This window comes from Myxine glutinosa, chromosome 6 (assembly GCF_964187855.1).
Source record: "Myxine glutinosa chromosome 6, kmMyxGlut1.1, whole genome shotgun sequence".
NCBI classification, from domain to species: domain Eukaryota; kingdom Metazoa; phylum Chordata; class Myxini; order Myxiniformes; family Myxinidae; genus Myxine; species Myxine glutinosa.
In genome coordinates, this window is record NC_136266.1 from 61,033,200 (window position 1) to 61,051,278 (window position 18,079).

The following is an 18,079-nucleotide window of genomic DNA, read 5'->3' on the forward strand; positions in this document are numbered from 1 at the left end:
CTGCATAAGGTGGCCACAATGTCTTGTCACCTCTTGTAAAGATTGTGACATTGCCTTTTATCATATAAGCTGACAACACTTAATGGTTACACAAGTTATTACACATACATTTGCAGCACTCGTTAATTTCATTACACATTTTGCATTACACTATTTCACTGAGTAACTTTATTACACATTTTGCATTACACTATTACACTGTGTAACTTTATTACACATTTTGCAGCACGTGACTAAAGCCTCAAGTGTCCAGTGGATCCGTTTGTGCTCCATCATTGTCATTACAGCGAATAATTCTGCGCCATGTTCTGTGGGACATTTCCCGGAGTATATTGGAGTGGTCTGATTAAAAGGAAGTTTCACTGCTTGTTTAAGGTCATCAGTGGTTTGGTCGTGCTGCTGTGCATCAAGCTCTTTTATGAAGCTCCAAAGGCAACGTCACAACTTTTACAATAGGTGACAAGATATTGTAGTACCCTGTAGGCGATTGACAAGCAGATAGAACAGGACTCGATGGAGCGCATACCTCCACCAGACTGAAATGTTCACGTTTTCTATCCCATTAATACGCCATCAGTACCTGAGTAGGTGGATCTGATTGATATTAACTGGCAGATACTAAAACAAGAAGACGTTATGCAGAGCACGCAAAATCCACCCCCCCACCCCCAAAAGGATGCCATTGCTCCAATAAATTGTCCATTTCATCCAAATTAAAATTGATGATATCGATCAAATCTCGGATTAATAGGATGAAAACTGACGATTTTAAAAATGAAAATTTATGATTTTAGAAGTTTCACCTTGAGTTGATCGTTTGACCTCAAAATCAATCGGCTTCTCAATTGTGACGACCTCTACGACTTGGTGAAGTTTCATGACGATCAGTTAAGAATTGCAACCTGTACAAACAGAATAGTTTGTGACAAACAAACAGAATAATAAAAAATCACTCATGGAGCGACACTTGGCAAAACAGAACAAAGTAGAATGGCACTCAGTAGAGCATCCTTTTAACCTCAAAAATAGTTGGTGGTTAAATTCATTTGGCTGATGTGAAAATCTTATTCAAATTTCAAATCAATCGGATGAAAATTGAGGATTTTAGAAATGTGAAAAAGTTGTTGACCTTTGGCCTATGTTGACCTTTTCACCTACGCTGATCTCAAAATAGTTAGTGGTTCAATTCAGTTAGCCGATGTGTAAATCCTATTCAAATTTCAAGTCAATCTGATTAAAATTGAGGATTTTAGATATTTGAAATTGTTGTTTACCTTTGGCCTAATTTGAGCTTTTGGCTTATGCTGATCTCAAAAATAGTTGGTGGTTGAATTCAGTTAACTGATATGAAAATCCCATTCAAATTCCAAGTCAATGGGATGAAAATTGAGGATTTTAGAAAAATTGAAATTGTTGCTGACCTTTTGGCCTATGTTGAGTTTGGCCTATGCTGATCTCAAAAATAGTGGGTGGTTGAATTCAGTTAGCCGATATGTAAATCCTCTTCAAATTTAAAGTCAATCGGATGAAAATTGAGGATTTTAGAAATTTGATATTGTTGTTGACCTTTGGCCTATGTTGACCTTTTGGCCGAAGCTGATCTCAAAAATAGTTGGTGGTTGAATTCAGTAAGCCGATATGTAAATCGTATTCAAATTTCAATTCAATCGGATGAAAATTGAGGATTTTATAAATTCGAAAAAAGTGGTTGACCTTTGGCCTATGCTGACCTTAAAAATAGTTGGTGGTTGAATTCAGTTTTCCGAGATGTAAATTCGATTCAAATTTCAAGTCAATCGGATGAAAATTGAGGATTTTATAAATTCGAAAAAAGTGGTTGACCTTTGGCCTATGCTGACCTTAAAAATAGTTGGTGGTTGAATTCAGTTTTCCGAGATGTAAATTCGATTCAAATTTCAAGTCAATCGGATGAAAATTGAGGATTTTAGAAATTCTAAAAAAGTGGTTGACCTTTTTTTTTTTCTTTTTTCTTTTTTTTTGTATACAAGATCGAGGCTCGTGAAAGAGCGAACATTAATCACACAGAAAGACAAACCGACACATAAAACATATAACATCGGGAGCGGTAGACAAGATGGGGAGAGAGGGGGAAGGACACAAACACAACATTTGAGAGCAGGGACCGAGAGACATGGAGACATCGAGAGATCTGAGAGAGGGCGAGGGCTTTGGGGGGGGGGGCATGGGAAGGGGGCGGTGGGAGAGGTATAAAACATATGGACACTGCCAGGACTTCCAGGAAAGAAGTTGGAATTTCAAACAAGGTGGATCTGGGGTGAATTAGCGGGGGTAGAAAAGATCAAGGTTTTGGATGGGGGAAGATAAGAGATGGTGGTGAACAGCTGTTTTAAAGACCTGGATGGAGGAGTGGGATTGAAGGGAGTGTGGGAGTTTGTTCCAGAGGCGGGAGAAAAGAGGAATGAAGGAGTGAAGGTGAGCAGAGAGTCGAGATTTTGGCAGTTTAACCATCAGAGGCTTGCTGGCAGATCTTGTGCGACCTGTAGGAATATTTGGGGGACAGAGCACAGAGAGAGCTGGGGGAGCAAGGCCGGAGAGGAGTCGGTAGAAGACAGAAAGACCACCTACCTGCCTGCGGTGAGTGAGTGAAAGGCCCTCAGAGATAGCTTCATCGCGGGAGATTCCAATGATTCTGAAAGCTTTGGTTTCAACAGCGTGAAGCCAAGCTAGGTGTGAGGCAGGAGCACCAGCCCATAGGGGAGAACAGTATTCCATTGAGCTGCGGATGAAAGCCTTGTATGTGGTGAGGAGCTCAGGTGTGCCTAGGAAGGACTTCGCACGACGGAGGATGCCCAGTCGGCGACTGGCTTTGCAGGCCAGCTTGGAAATGTGGTTTTCCCAAGAAAGATCATGGCAGATAGTGAGACCCAAAAGCTTGAGCGACAGAACTTCTTGGAGAGGATTGTTGAGAAAGTAGATGGGAGGGTTGTCCAGTCGATCTTTTCGGAGAGACATAGTAAGAGTGTGAGATTTGTCAGGATTGAAAGACATGTTCCACTTGTTTGACCAGTCTGTGATTTTGTCCAGGTCTTCAGAGAGTGAGGAGGCTGCAGACTGCCGATCTGAGGGAAGAGGAATGGAGCGGCAGAGAGTGGAGTCATCAGCAAAGAGATAGAGAGGATTTTCCAGAGAGTCGGAGAGATCATTGATAAAGACCAGAAAAAGCACAGGGCCCAGCACACTGCCTTGGGGAACTCCAGCCTGAACAGGAAGGGGAGATGAGAGAAATCCATTCAGGGCCACACGTTGACTACGACCAGAGAGGAAGTCCGCAAGCCATGCATGGAGATTTCCATGGATACCATAGGAGTAGAGTTTGGTGAGCAGAGCTGGGTGCCAGACCGTATCGAAGGCATGTGATATGTCGAGGGAGACAGCTCTAATTTCCTGTTTGGCATTGAGGACCTCCATCCATTGTTGAGACAGGAGAAGCAGCATGTCCAGAGTAGAGTGACCTGGTCTGAATCCAAATTGATGATCAGAGATCAAGCCATTGGAGAAGAGGAAAGATTTCATATCCGAAGCAATGATGGATTCCATGACTTTGCTGATAATTGGGAGCAGGCTGATTGGTCTGTCGTTAAAAGGATCTGTTTTTGCACCTTTTTTGTGTAAAGCGGTAATGTTTGCTGATTTCCAGGATGCTGGCAGATGACCTTGAGCAAAAGATAGGGTGAAAAGAACAGAGAGAGTGTGAGATAGAGTGGCAGAGCAGGATTTTAGGACCCGTGGGCTGATGCCGTCTGGTCCAGTTGCAGAATCAGAGTCGAGGTTAGACAAAAACTCCTCCACCTTGTCAGGAGAGAAGGACACAGAGTCCAGGACCAGTTGGGTTCGACTGGGAAAGGTGGGAACAGAGAGAGATGGGTTTGGGACTAAAGATTTTAAGGCAAACACAGAGTTGAGGCATTCGGCTTTGTCACGTGCGATGTCAACTGTGTGGCCATTTGAGGTAAGGGAGGGGATGAAACCAGAAACGGATTTGACCAGACGCCACCAGGATTTGGAGGAAGGAGACAGGTTTGAGAGTTCGTACGTGAGTGAGGAGAGATAGTGCTTCCTGGCACTCCTGAGGGTAGACACACACTTGTAGACCTTTGGCCTATGTTGACCTTTTGACCTCAAATACATATAGGATTTTGTCGGACCACGAACTCTACCATTTGGCGAAGTTTCGTGAGGATCGGTTTAAAATTGTGACCTGTAGGCAAGTATAAGTGAGCGGACAGACAAACATACAAACAAATGAAAAATCACTCATAGATCGATACTTGGCAAAACAGAACAAAGTGCAATGGCACTCAGTAGAGCATCCTTTTAGCCTCAAAAATAGTGGGTGGTTGAATTCAGTTGGCTGCTATGAAAATCCTATTGAAATTTCAAGTCAATCGGATGAAAATTGAGGCTTTTAGAAATTTGAAAAAGTGGTTCAACTTGGGCCTATGTTGACCTTTTGGCCTATGCTGATCTCAAAAACAGTTGTTGGTTGAATTCAGTTAACTGATGTGTATATCCCATTCAGATTTCAAGTGAATCGTATGAAAATTGAGGATTTTAGAAATTTGAAATTGTTGTTGACTTTTGGCCTATGTTGCTCTTTTGGCCTTCGCTGATCTCAAAAATAGTTGGTGGTTGAATTCATTAAGCCGATATGTAAATCCTATTCAAATTTCAAGTCAATCGGATGAAAATTGAGGATTTTAGAAATTTGAAAAAAGAGATTGACCTTTGGCCTATGTTGAACTTTTGGTCAAAGGTAATCTCAAAAATAGTTGGTGGTTGAATTCAGTTCGTCGATATGTACATCCTCTTCAAATTTCAAGTCAATCGGATGAAAATTGAGGATTTTAGAAATTTGAAATGGTTGTTGACCTTTGGCCTATGTTGACCTTTTGGCCGATGCTGATCTCAAAAATAGTTGGTGCTTGAATTCAATTCGCCGACATGTATATCCTATTCAAATTTCAAGTCAATTGGATGAAAATTGAGGATTTTAGAAATTTAAAATTGTTGTTGACCTTTGGCCTATGTTGACCTTTTGGCGTATGCTGATCTCAAAAATAGTTGGTGGTTGCATTCAATTAGCTGATATAAAAATCCTCTTCAAACTTGAAGTCAGTCGGATGTAAATTGAGGATTTTAGAAATTCAAAAAAGTGGTTGACCTTTGGCCTATGCTGTTCTCAAAAATAGTTGATGGTTGAATTCAGTTAACCGATATGTAAATCCAATTCAAATTTCAAGTCAATCGGATGTAAATTGAGGATTTTAGAAATTCAAAAAAGTGGTTGACCTTTGGCCTATGCTGATCTCAAAAATAGTTGGTGGTTGAATTCAGTTAGCCGATATGTAAATCCTATTCAAATTTCAAGTCAATCGGATGAAAATTTAGGATTTTAGAAATTTGAAAAAAGTGGTCGACCTTTTGACCCCAAAAATATTTAGGATTTTGTGAAGCCACAAACTCTACCATTTGGTAACGTTTCCTGAAGGTCAGTTTAAAATTGTGACCTGTTGGCAAGTATAAGTGAGCGGACAGACAAACACACAAACCAGAGTGAGCAACATACTTGATTAACATATTCGCGAAATAAAATATTAAAAAATTGCCAACAAAGGCAATTGCCGAATATACTTGAAAAATCCTCAATTTTGCCAGTAATAACTCTATTTTTCGTTATGGATCGCCCCGTATATATATACAGGGCATCAAAAAATATTTAGACTCATGAATGTTCCTCTCCACGGAAATCTTTAGTAAAAGGCGAAAGATTTATACGAATTGAAGAGAAACCAGAGTATGACTTATTCGGTGTATTCTCATTCTTTTATGTGCACATCACGGTTTGACATATATGGTGTTTCCGAAGTCATCCTAAATGATTGATTTTACATTATTCCCTCATTTAGGATATTGCATGCTATCATAATCCATCAGTACTTTCTGAATTTATGGAGAATTTATTCTTCATTTCACGACTATTTATACAAAATCAACACCTTCTCAGGATCTCCCCTCACGTTCAAATGAAGCAGCCAATCACAGCGCAAATTGTAATGACGTCATTTTGAGTTGCTCCGGCTCAATTTGAAGAAAATTCCGAATGTCAGTCATCTCACCAACACAGCACGATCCCAATATCATTCCATAATTTTAATGAAACATTTTGAGGTATTTCTTGAATCTCACTACTTCCAAAATTCCCCTGTTGTTTCCAACTTTTTACTCTGGGTAAGTTAATATATTTACCATGAACAAATCCCACGCGTTCCGTGAATTTCTCACGAACTCCCGAACTCCAAGTTCCAAAACAGGAACTCACGAACTCCAGGTTCTGCCAGCTTCAGCTTAAAACTTTTCAAATGCTGATTCCAATACATATTGCTACAGTTTGGAGGAGTCCCAGAGAGATCCTCACGTCGTCAAAGTTCGTTATTTCATAGTACTAGGGAGCCCGTTGGTCCATTGGACCAAATTTTCATTAGTCTTCACCTCCTTGTAGCACACCTGCCGACTGGACTCGGGGGTCTTTTGGGTCCTTAGAGTATTTTGAGTCTTCGGGGTCTTTTAGGTCCTCTGGGACTTTTGGGTCATCTGGGCCTTTTAGACCTCAAAAACAATAGGCTTCTAGATTTTGGTTGGGTGAACCAATTCAGTCACACGATATGCAAACCCTGTTCAAATCTCAAGTCAATTGGACGGAAATTGACGATTTTATGAAACGTTGACCTCTTGACCTCAAAAACAATAAGCTTTTGACTAGCTCTACCAGGTGTTTAGGTTTCATGACGGACAATGGAATTACGACCTGCATAGGGTGGCCACAATGTCTTGTCACCTCTTGTAAAGATTGTGACATTGCCTTTTATCATATAAGCTGACAACACTGAATGGTTACACAAGTTATACCACATACATTTGCAGCACTCATTAATTTTATTACACATTTTGCATTACACTATTTCACTGAGTAACTTTATTACACATTTTGCAGCACGTGACTAAAGCCTCATGTGTCCAGTGGATCCGTTTGTGCTCCCTCATTGTCATTACAGCGAAGAATTGTGCGCCATGTTCTGTGGGACATTTCCCGGAGTGTATTGGAGTAGTCTGATTAAAAGGAGGTTTCACTGCTTGTTTAAGGTCATCAGTGGTTTGGTCGTGCTGCTGTGCATCAAGCTCTTTTATGAAGCTCCAAAGGCAACGTCACAACTTTTACAATAGGTGACAAGATATTGTAGTACCCTGTAGGCGATTGACAAGCAGATAGAACAGGACTCGATGGAGCGCATACCTCCACTAGACAGGATGTTTACGTTTTAAATCCCATTAATACGCCATCAGTACCTGAGTAGGTGGATCTGATTGATACTATCTGGCAGATACTAAAACAAGAAGACGTCATGCAGAGCACGCAAAATCCACCCCCCCCCCCCCCCCAAAAGGATGCCATTGCTCCAATAAATTGTCCATTTCATCCAGATTAAAATTGATGATATCGATCAAATCTCGGGTTAATAGGATGAAAAGTGACGATTTTTAAAATAAAAATTCATGATTTTAGAAGTTTCACCTTGAGTTGACCTTTTGACCTCAAAATCAATCGGCTTCTCAATTGTGACGACCTCTACAACTTGGTGAAGTTTCATGACGATCGGTTAAGAATTGCAACCTGTACAAACAGAATAGTGGTGACAAACAAACAGAATAATAAAAAATCACTCATAGAGCGACACTTGGCAAAACAGAACAAAGTAGAATGGCACTCAGTAGAGCATCCTTTTAACCTCAAAAATAGTTGGTGGTTGAATTCAGTTGGCTGATGTGAAAATCTTATTCAAATTTCAAATCAATCGGATGAAAATTGAGGATTTTAGAAATTTAAGATTGTGGTTGACCTTTGGCCTATGTTGACCTTTTGGCCTATGCTGATCTCAAAAATAGTTGGTGGTTGCATTCAATTAGCTGATTTTAAAATCCTATTCAAACTTCAAGTCAGTCGGATGTAAACTGAGGATTTTAGAAATTCAAAAAAGTGGTTGACCTTTTCACCCCAAAAATATATAGGATTTTGTCAGGCCACGAACTGTCAGGCCACAAAACAAACTTGGTAACGTTTCTTGAAGGTCTGTTTAAAATTGTGTCCTGTTGGCAAGTATAAGTGAGCGGACAGACAAATACACAAACCAGAGTGAGCAACATACTTGATCAACATCTTCGCAAAAAAAATATTTTAAAACTGCCAATTAACAAAGGCAATTGCCGAATATACATGAAAAATCTTCGATTTTGCCAGTGATAACTCTTTTTTTCGTTATGGATCGCCCCGTATATATATACAGGGCATCAAAAAATATTTACACTCATGAATGTTCCTCTCCACGGAAATCTTTAGTAAAAGGCGAAAGATTTATACGAATTGAAGAGAAACCAGAGTATGACTTATTTGGTATATTCTCATTCTTTTATGTGCACATCACGGTTTGACATATATGGTGTTTCCGAAGTCATCCTAAATGATTGATTTTACATTATTCCCTCATTTAGGATATTGCATGCTATCATAATCCATCAGTACTTTCTGAATTTATAGAGAATTTATTCTTCATTTCACGACTATTTATACAAAATCAACACCTTCTCAGGATCTCCCCTCACGTTCAAATGAAGCAGCCAATCACAGCGCAAATTGTAATGACGTCATTTCGAGTTGCTCCGGCTCAATTTGAAGAAAATTCCGAATGTCAGTCATCTCACCAACACAGCACGATCCCAATATCATTCCATAATTTTAATGAAACATTTTGAGGTATTTCTTGAATCTCACTACTTCCAAAATTCCCCTGTTGTTTCCAATTTTTTAGTCTGAGTAAGTTAATATATTTAGCATTATCAAATCCCACGCGTTCCGTGAAATTCTCACGAACTCCCGAACTCCACGTTCCAAAACAGGAACTCATGAACTCCAGGTTCTGCCAGCTTCAGCTTAAAACTTTTCAAATGTTGATTCCAATACATATTGCTACAGTTTGGAGGAGTCCCAGAGAGATCCTCACGTCGTCAAAGCTAGTTATTTCATAGTACTAGGGAGCCCGTTGTTCCATTGGACCAAATTTTCATTAGTCTTCACCTCCTTGTAGCACACCTGCCGACTGGACTCGGGGGTCTTTTGGGTCCTTAGAGTATTTTGAGTCTTCGGGGTCTTTTAGGTCCTCAGAGTATTTTGGGTCATCTGGGCCTTTTAGACCTCAAAAACAATAGGCTTGTAGATTTTGATTGGGTGAACCAATTCAGTCTCACGATATGCAAACCCTGTTCAAATCTCAAGTCAATTGGACGGAAATTGACGATTTTATGAAACGTTGACCTCTTGACCTCAAAAACAATAAGCTTTTGACTATCTCTACCAGGTGTTTAGGTTTCATGACGAACAATGGAATTACGACCTGCATAGGGTGGCCACAATGTCTTGTCACCTCTTGTAAAGATTGTGACTTTGCCTTTTATCATATAAGCTGACAACACTGAATGGTTACACAAGTTATACCACATACATTTGCAGCACTCGTTAATTTCATTACACATTTTGCATTGCACTATTTCACTAAGTAACTTTATTACACATTTTGCATTACACTATTACACTGAGTAACTTGATTACACATTTTGCACTATGTGACTCAAGCCTCAAGTGTCCAGTGGATCCGTTTGTGCTCCCTCATTGTCATTACAGCGAATAATTCTGCGCCATGTTCTGTGGGACATTTCCCGCAGTATATTGGAGTGGTCTGATTAAAAGGAAGTTTCACTGCTTGTTTGAGGTCATCAGTGGTTTGGTCGTGCTGCTGTGCATCAAGCTCTTTTATGAAGCTCCAAAGGCAACGTCACAGCTTTTACAATAGGTGACAAGATATTGTAGTACCCTGTAGGCGATTGACAAGCAGATAGAACAGGACTCGATGGAGCGCATACCTCCACCAGACTGAAATGTTTACGTTTTATATCCCATTAATACGCCATCAGTACCTGAACCAAAATCGCACTTTTCACACACCCAACCTCATCCTAATTTTTCCCTAGCTTTTTGAGAATGCTTCCATCCACCTGTAGTAGGTGGAACTGAGTGATACTATCTGGTAAATTCTAAAACAAGAAGACGTCATGCAGAGCATGCAAAATCCACTCCCCCCCCCCCCCCCATCCCCCCATAAAGATGCCATTGCTCCATCAAATTGTCCATTTCATCCAGATTAAAATTGATGAACTCGATGAAAGCTCGGGTTAATAGGATGAAAAGTGATGATTTTTCAAATGAAAATCGATGATTTTAGAAGTTTCACCGAGAGTTGACATTTTGAGCTCAAAAATAGTAGGTTTCCCAATTCAGTGAGGCGCTATGCAAATGCTGTTAAATAATTTTCAAGTCAATTGGATGAAAATTGATGTTTTTCAGATGAAAATCGATGATTTTAGAAGTTTCACCGAGAGTTGACATTTTGAGCTCAAAAATAGTAGGTTTCCCAATTCAGTGAGGCGCTATGCAAATGCTGTTAAATAATTTTCAAGTCAATTGGATGAAAATTGATGTTTTTCAGATGAAAATTGATGATTTTAGAAGTTTCACCTTGAGTTGATCATTGACCTTTTGACATCAAAAATAGTTGGTGTTACGTGGTCCTCCCGGTAACTACGTGGTCTCGGTGACCCCCGGACCGTGGGAGGCACCCCGCCAGAAAGATATATGATTTATACGCTTTCGTAATGCAATCAATATGAATTCCAGTCAATAAGAAACCCCACACCAAGGATCCGGAGTAATCAATAATATATTCCCCCAAGGAATCAACAACCATCAACAATCAACAATCAATCACTAAGATGGCCATCTTACATATGTGTCCCCCCCTGTCCCCACTCACGACCACTTGGGCCACTGTCCCTCACAATGTCTCTCTTCTCCGCACACGGGCGGTTGAACGAACCCCTGGCTGACGTGTTCCAAACGTGCACGTCTCGTACCGGGGACAGCTGCTGCAGCGCACACCTCCTTGCCAAGCAACGGGGCAAAACCAAGCGCGGCTTGCAATGCGCGCGAGGCCCAAGGTGCGACCCGTACGCGTCCTTGTAGACGGTGAGGCGAACTGTGCCGGACGCTTGGTTCCGTGCACGAACCCACGGCGACTTGATGTGTAAATGGGTAGTTACACGTCCCGGTAACTCCTCTCGCCAGACGGGCTTTTAAACGCAGCGTTCCCCACGCTGCTCAATATCGATACCGCTCTTCTCGGTGCTGGGCGAGGAAGAAGAAGAGAATCGCCGCTTCTCCTGGACCTCGTGTCTTTTCTTCTTCCGTTTCCGGTCTCCTTTTCCCCAGAAGGGCTCCTGACCCTTTAATCACAACAACCTTTAATCGACTACACATTAATAAGCAAAGATCTGAACAGTAATTCACATAAATCCGTAACACTCCCCCCCCTTCAAGAAAGAAAGTTTGAACCCAGCGAAAACTTTCTTTGCCGGCCAACTTGGATAAACAAACCAGATAACTCACACCCCCAAATCATCAGTTCCCCCCAGGCACAATTATCACTTAAAAATAAAGCAACAAAATTTCACCAAAACCCCTAGATTAATTCACTCTGGACCAAGCGTCCACCACTTTTAGTTTCTCTTGAATGACGGTTAAGAGGTGGTGACCAAAGCCCCAAAGTTAAACCTCTCGATAGCACTTTTTCGGGAGGCCCAGCTGAGTATTCCCTACAGGGACGCCTTAAGGAATGTGGAGTTCACGGTTAGTCCGGGGAGGAAAGTTCATTACATGGACGCCTTTAAGAACGTAGAGTTCACGGTTAGTCCGTGCAGGAAAGTTCCCAACCTGGACGCCTTTAAGAACGTGGCGTTCACGGTTAGTCCGTGCAGGAGCCCCGGCTCGGCGGCTCCACCGTATATAGTGCTTCAACTTCTCCCGACTCCTAACAGTTACGGTGGGACCCCTTGTCCCAGACGTTACCTGACTGGCGGTCTCCTTCTCGGCCAGTGCTCTGACATTCATTCTTTCGGGAGGTGCCGTAACTCTGGGAGCCTCCATAATAATATCGGCTGCTGCCAACCCCAAAACTACCGCCAAGTTGTCCTCTTCTGTAGACCTCTCGACGTCTACGAAATGCCTTCCCTACTGTTATGGTCCGACCCTCCAAATCCTTACCATTCCAATTTTTCTCTGCCTCTCTGGCGTCTCTTGTGCTTGCAAACGTGACAAAGCCGAACCCTCTTGACCGTTGCGTTTCCCTGTCTTTTACCACCCGCACTTCCACCAGCGGCCCATATCTGTTGAAGACAGAGGTCAGAACTTCTTCCTCTGTGTTGAAGTTCAGTCCCCCTACAAATAACTTGGAACTTTTGTCGCCATCCCGAGCTGGGGTGGTGTTATTTCCCCTGCGGGGCTCTTTATCCACCCTCGGGTTACCATAAATTTGCCCCCCGGCCAAATCATTCCCGATAATCACAGATACTCCCTCTACAGGAAGCGTGGCTTGTAAACCGACGGTGACCGGTCCTGACACCAAATCGGATTCCAAATGGATGACATGAAGTGGGGCACTAACACAGCCACCGATCCCTTGTAACCAAACACTATCACCAGTTGCGGTACTCTTTGACAATGGCAAAATGCCTTCAAGCATTAAGGATTGATGGGCTCCTGTGTCCCTCAAAACCCTAACCGGTCTTGGGTTAGTCAAGTCTCCCTTGAGTGAGACCAATCCCTCATAAATAAATGGTTGGTAACTCTTCTGTGGGCGATTTCTTACGCTTGCCATCGCATTCGGAGTGGTAATAGTCGGACTCCGCTCTGGGTTTTCCCTTTTCATGAGGTAACAACTGGACATCAAGTGTCCAGGTTTCTTGCAAAAAGCGCAAGTAGGCCCAGAGGAAAAACTCGTGGTCTGCCTCGGGCCCCCCGAAAAATAAGTTTGTCTTGGGCCCGTAGCCCCCTGATTTCGAACAGTTCGGGTATCAGCGTTGTCCCCATAATCATCTCGAGGCCGCCGCCATGTATTGTCGTTCTCCGCACCTGCTGTTCCCCACCTCCCCTGCGGAGATCTAGGCGAGGAGTTAGGTTCGTGGACCCCTATCCGGTATGTTAAGGCATAATCATCTGCCATGGTGGCTGCGTCCCACAACTTCGGTACTTTCTTTTCCTGCAGGTAAACTTTGATGTCCTCGTGGACACACTGTTGAAATTCCTCCACCAGCATCAGGTCACGCAACGCTTCGAAGTCGTTCCCGACTCCTTTTGACTCACACCACCGATCAAACATATTTTCTTTCACTCTAGCAAACTCCACATGGGTCTCACTCTCCCTCTTCCTGGCATTCCTGAATTTTTGCCGGTAAGCTTCCGGAACCAACTCATAGGCTTTGAGGATGTGCTTCTTCAATACCTCATAATCTGCACACTGGTCCATTGGTAGCGCCGAATAAATCTCTTGAGCTTTACCCACCAGCACACTTTGCACTAGTATGGTCCAGGCCTCCTCCGGCCAGTTTAACTGTCGAGCCACTTTCTCAAAGTGTGGAAAAAATTGAGTGACTTCCTTTTCACTGATGGGTGGAACCAGCCTCACATGTCTGCCCACCTCCCAGGTGTTCTGGCTCGGTGTCGACCCCGTCAGCAAGGGTGGTACCTCTCCCCGTTCTCTCATTACCTCCAGCTCCTTGAATTTAATCTCTTGCTGATGCGCCAGATCACGTTCCTTCAACTCCCTTTCGGCTTTTCTCTCCTCTGCTTCGAGTTCCCTGGCAGCTCTCCTCTCCTCTGCTTTTCTCCCTTCTAACCTTTCCTGGAGTTCTCGTTCCACTCTCCTTTCCTCTGCTTGTTTCTCTTCTCTCCTCTCTTCTGCTTTCCTTTCTTCTTCTGCTCTTTCCTTTTCTGCTTTCCTTTCTTCTTCTGCTAACCTTTCCTGGAGTTCTCGTTCCACTCTCCTTTCCTCTGCTTGTTTCTCTTCTCTCCTCTCTTCTGCTTTCCTTTCTTCTTCTGCTCTTTCCTTTTCTGCTTTCCTTTCTTCTTCTTTTAACCTTTCCTGGAGTTCTCGTTCCACTCTCCTTTCCTCTGCTTGTTTCTCTTCTCTCCTCTCTTCTGCTTTCCTTTCTTCTTCTGCTAACCTTTCCTGGAGTTCTCGTTCCACTCTCCTTTCCTCTGCTTGTTTCTCTTCTCTCCTCTCTTCTGCTTTCCTTTCTTCTTCTGCTCTTTCCTTTTCTGCTTTCCTTTCTTCTTCTTTTAACCTTTCCTGGAGTTCTCGTTCCACTCTCCTTTCCTCTGCTTGTTTCTCTTCTCTCCTCTCTTCTGCTTTCCTTTCCTCTTCTTTGATCCGTTCCTGGTTCCGTAATTGCAACTCCAGTTTCCGGAGCTCAACGTCTTCTGGTTCTTCGGGTAGCCACTGCCAGGCTAACTCGTCCCATGTTCCTAATCCCACCATAGATTGTATCACCGCGGTCTGCAACTCTGCCTTCCTCAAATTAGTTCGGACCTCCAAGTTAAAATGTTTGGCCAATTTCAAGAGGTCCGCTTTTAGTAACGCTCGGAACTGTGCCTCACTAGGTGTTACCGCAAAGTTCTGTGCAACAAACGCCATGGTGACTATCGTTAACACCTGTTAACCTTCACCCAAGACTTTACCACAATTTCTCAAAAATTTACCAATTAATAATTAATTAATAAATTTTAATTAATAAAAATTATTATTTTATTATGTTATACAATTTTATATCCCGGAATTCAATTGGACGAGCCCCCAATTCTGTTACATGGTCCTCCCGGTAACTACCTGGTCTCGGTGACCCCCGGACCGTGGGAGGCACCCCGCCAGAAAGATATATGATTTATACGCTTTCGTAACGCAATCAATATGAATTCCAGTCAATAAGAAACCCCACACCAAGGATCCGGAGTAATCAATAATATATTCCCCCAAGGAATCAACAACCATCAACAATCAACAATCAATCACTAAGATGGCCATCTTACATATGTGTCCCCCCCTGTCCCCACTCACGACCACTTGGGCCACTGTCCCTCACAATGTCTCTCTTCTCCGCACACGGGCGGTTGAACGAACCCCGGGCGGACGTGCTCCAAACGTGCACGTCTCGTACCGGGGACAGCTGCTGCAGCGCACACCTCCTTGCCAGGCAACGGGGCAAAACCAAGCGCGGCTTGCAACGCGCGCGAGGCCCAAGGTGCGACCCGTACGCGTCCTTGTAGACGGTGAGGCGAACGGTGCCGGACGCTTGGTTCCGTGCACAAACCCAAGGCGACTTGACGTGTAAATGGGTAGTTACACGTCCCGGTAACTCCTCTCGCCAGACGGGCTTTTAAACGCAGCGTTCCCCACGCTGCTCAATATCGATACGGCTCTTCTCGGCGCTGGGTGAGGAAGAAGAAGAGAATCGCCGCTTCTCCCGGACCTCGTGTCTTTTCTTCTTCCGTTTCCGGTCTCCTTTTCCCCAGAAGGGCTCCTGACCCTTTAATCACAACAACCTTTAATCGACTACACATTAATAAGCAAAGATCTGAATAGTAATTCACATAAATCCGTAACAGTTGGTTTCCCAATTCAGTGAGGCACTGTACAAATGCTGTTCAATTTGCAAGTCAACCGGATGAAAATTGATGTTTTTTCAGATGAAAATTGATGATTTTGAAAGTTTGACATTGAATTGACCTTTTGACCTCAAAAATAGGTGGTTTCCCTTTTTGGTGACAATGTGCAAATGCTGTCCAATTTTCAATTCAATCGGACGAAAATTGAGTTTCTCAGATGAAAAATGATTATTTTGGAAATTTGACCTTGAGTTGACCTATGACCTCAAAAATAGTATGTTTCCCAATTTAGTGACTCGATATAGAAATGTTCAATTTTCAAGTCAATCGGATATAAAATGGCGATTTTAGTCATCGGTCACATGACCGTTGTCCTCGATGACCTTTGACTTCAAAATCAATACCCTTCTCAATTGTGACGACCTATACAACTTGGTGAAGTTTCATGACTATCGGTTTAGAATTGTGACCTGTCGGCCAATGATAAACAGACAACCAGAATAACAAACGCAACCAACCGATATACTCGAAAAATCTTCGATTTTGCCCGTAATAACTCTTTTTTTCGTTATAGATCGCCCCGTATATAAATACAGGGCATCAAAAAATATTTAGACTCATGAATGTTCCTCTCCACGGAAATCTTTAGTAAAAGGCGAAAGATTTATACGAATTGAAGAGAAACCAGAGTATGACTTCTTTGGTATATTCTCATTCTTTTATGTGCACATCACGGTTTGACATATATGGTGTTTCCGAAGTCATCCTAAATGATTGATTTGACATTATTCCCTCATTGAGGATATTGCATGCTATCATAATCCATCAGTACTTTCTGAATTTATGGAGAATTTATTCATTTCATGACTATTTATACAAAATCAACGCTTTCTAAGGATCTCCCCTCACGTTCAAATGAAGCAGCCAATCACAGCGCAAGTTGTAATGACGTCAGTTTGAGTTGCTCTGGCTCAATTTGAAGAAAATTCCGAATGCGTCATCTCACCAACACAGCACGATCCTAATAATTCCATAATTTTAATGAATACATTTTGACCTATTTATTGAACCTCACTCCTTCCAAAATAAAGTTTCTTTTTTGTTGCGATACATTTGTATTCCCCTGTTGTTTCCAGCTTTTTGCTATGGGTAAGTTACTATAGAAGAACCACCTTTAGAGGCCATTTTTCCCTGCAGAGCAGGGGTTGGCCTTTTTCGGGCACCATGGTCCTCTTTTTTAAGCAATGTTTTATGGCCGGATGCCCTTACTGCCGCCAACCTTGTTAGTCGCCTCCTGCGACACACAGGGAATTTGCCAACCTTGTTAGTCACCTCCTGCGACACACAGGGAATTACCAGTGAACTGGTACTCAATTTGCCGACCTCGGAAGGATGACAGGCTGAGTCAACCAACCTGGCGTTAATTCAGCGATCGACCGGGATTCGAACCCAGGATCCCCAGATCCCAAGCCGGCACCCTAACCGCTAAGCCAACACCAGGCTTGGGTAAGTGACTATATTGAGCATTATCATATCCCACGCGTTCCGTGAATTTCTATTCACATTATTGATGAAAATTTCACTCTGATGTCCCAGCCGACTCTGAGACAGAGCTCGGAAATTTCAGAAATTGGGAGTGCAGGAAGAAAATGTAAGAAACATAAAATAATTTTCTGAACGGTGATTTCGTGCTCCTCGGTCCCATTAAAATTGGGGGCGTTAATTGTGGAAACAAACCCTGCAAACGCAATCAGCCCTATTTAGGGGGGCTTAAATACACATCATAACCGTGTGGTGAATGAACGACGTTCAAATGTGTTCGGAATATTAAAAATAATTGTTCAATAATCTAATAATCATATTTTCATACCTCATGTAATTTATCAATTTATTCTACAACTAGATGGTATTCATAGAATACTTACCCCCATGCGGTCAACTTGGTGCGAGCCAACTCTTCTGTTTTTTTTTTTCTTTGATCCAATATGGCTGCCAGACAATGTGACCGATGACATTATAAAAATTTCATTCTCTCATGTAATTGTTCCGTAGATCACACTCAACAAATTTCAAACCGATCGGACTGAGCGTTGGAGTTCTTTACAATGAGCCACGTTTATTTTTTTTTCCCCATTGAGAGGCGATATGGAGGTGCAACGTTTTTCCAAGATGGCCTCCATACTACATGGCCTATGATGTCAAAATTATGAATAAAAATTATTCAGGCGGATGCGATGCTAAGGTGAAAATGTTGTGGCAATCAGACCAACGGATGCCGAGAAAAATGAATTTAAAAAATCCAGACACTCAACACATACATACAGACGCACCTGATCGCTTAACCCTGCTTTTGGCTCTGCGAGCGCATGGTAAAAATACAGTATGTATTAACAAAAAAGTTAAGGCTGTGAAAAGCTCCCTTTAGAAACAAGCAGAAGA

The 18,079-nt window shown here is 42.5% G+C and overlaps 3 non-coding genes across 3 annotated transcripts; all 3 read right to left on the reverse strand.

The window, feature by feature from the left end:
• Positions 1 to 5,724: 5,724 nt before the first annotated feature.
• Positions 5,725 to 5,840, reverse strand: LOC144892764 (U5 spliceosomal RNA). Its single transcript, XR_013623931.1, has one exon. It is a non-coding gene; the product is annotated as a U5 spliceosomal RNA (small nuclear RNA).
• Positions 5,841 to 8,362: 2,522 nt separating this feature from the next.
• LOC144892768 (U5 spliceosomal RNA) lies at positions 8,363 to 8,478 on the reverse strand. The gene has a single exon (XR_013623935.1). It is a non-coding gene; the product is annotated as a U5 spliceosomal RNA (small nuclear RNA).
• A 7,739-nt stretch (positions 8,479 to 16,217) lies between these two features.
• Positions 16,218 to 16,333, reverse strand: LOC137430412 (U5 spliceosomal RNA). The gene has a single exon (XR_010985054.2). It is a non-coding gene; the product is annotated as a U5 spliceosomal RNA (small nuclear RNA).
• Between the last annotated feature and the right edge of the window lie 1,746 nt (positions 16,334 to 18,079).